Raw genomic sequence first — 1,597 nt, forward strand, 5'->3', positions numbered from 1 at the left:
TATGAATCAGCTCACTTTTCTGTTTCACCTTCTCAATGTCAGTAAGTGATACCAATTCTGTCCCTGTCATTAGCAAAAATAAAGTCACCTCTTGACTCAATCAATTTCTACAGAGGGGACCTTTGTTGACTATCATGACAGTAGTAGCTCTCTTACATTGTAATGATGACAGTCACATGACTAGCAGTGTTCTTGGTGAGCCTGAGCGTGCTTGTATCCTAGATCTGCTCCATCTCAATGCAGATCCATAGGACCCAGCAACTTCCATTTGCCCAGTCTTCTCATAGCCACTCTCATGTCTTTGTTTCTTAATGTATGATTGCAGGATTCAAGGGGGTGATAGCAAAGTCAACAATGAACAAACACTTATCCAGTGATGTTGTGGGGAAAGGCCACAGGTAGAGAAACATGCATGGTGTAAAAATAAAATCACTACAGTGATGTGAGCTGACAATGTGACAAATGCGTTTGGACAAGTCCCCTTGAAGATCGTTTCCAGACAGTGACCAAAATGAGAAGATATAGGATATAATTAAAGAGAAGAAGGTAGTCATGGATATAAAACCCACTGTTAGAATGATTACAAATCTCTAGCTTATAAGTGTCTACACAAGCAAGTTTCATGAACCGGAAATCACAGTAAAAACTATCTACTTCATTAGGGCCAAAAGGGCAAATTTATGACAAAAACAAAACTGAGAGACAGCATGGGATTATCCCTATACAGGCAGCCACTACAAAGGAAACACACATTTTGGGTCTCATGATGGTCAGGTAGTGAGAGGCTTACAGATTGCAGTGTACCGGTCATATGCCATGAGCTGTGAGCAGCACCATCTCACCTCCACCTGTGACATGAATAAAAATATCTGTATCATGCATTTTGATAGGAAAATGATGTTGCAGTTAGTGGAAAGATTAAAGATCGCTTTTGGGGACTGTGGTAGAGGACAGACCTAGATCAAGAAGAGAGAGTTGACCAATAGGAAGTACCACGGGGTGTGTAAATGAGAGTCAATAATTACCGTGGAACACAATGAAGAGGTTTCCCAGGATAATTCCCATATAGAACACAGAGAAGAACCAAAAGAAAAAGATGCATCTTCCATGAATTTGAAAAGTCCAATCAATACAAATTCAGATACCACAGAGTCATTTGTTGCATCCATTGGCTCAATCAGTAGGGAAGATGCTGAAGTATTTTCTAAAGTTAGAAAATAAGGAAAATGAGGAAATATGGAAACTTAATGGTTTTGTGGGAAATATGTTGCAGGTGTCTAATTTAGAAAGTAGAACACATACGGAGGGGGTGGGAGAAATGAAGATAAAACATAGAAATGAGATAATGAAAAGTTAGGCTAGGTGACGGAATGAAATCGTGGGAATAAGGCAGGTAAAGTGGAGGAATTAGGAGCAAGAGTAGCATCTTACTAGTAGAGAGCTTTTACTAGTGTTCATGTGTGCAATAATTTGGGCTTCTTCAGTCTTCTCCATGTATTCAAGAACATCTCTCCAGTCATAAATAGTCAGCACATGATTTGAATGTTCAGACTCTTTTTAAAAAGATTTTATATGTTTATTTGAGAGAGAGGGTGTG

The 1,597-nt window shown here is 39.1% G+C and overlaps 1 pseudogene; it reads right to left on the minus strand.

Moving 5' to 3' along the window:
- Nucleotides 1-234: 234 nt before the first annotated feature.
- On the minus strand, nt 235-1,169 carry LOC121101724 (annotated as a pseudogene).
- Between the last annotated feature and the right edge of the window lie 428 nt (nt 1,170-1,597).

The sequence above is a fragment of the Ursus maritimus genome, unplaced genomic scaffold (assembly GCF_017311325.1).
Source record: "Ursus maritimus isolate PB19 unplaced genomic scaffold, ASM1731132v1 scaffold_9, whole genome shotgun sequence".
Taxonomy (NCBI): Eukaryota; Metazoa; Chordata; class Mammalia; order Carnivora; family Ursidae; genus Ursus; species Ursus maritimus.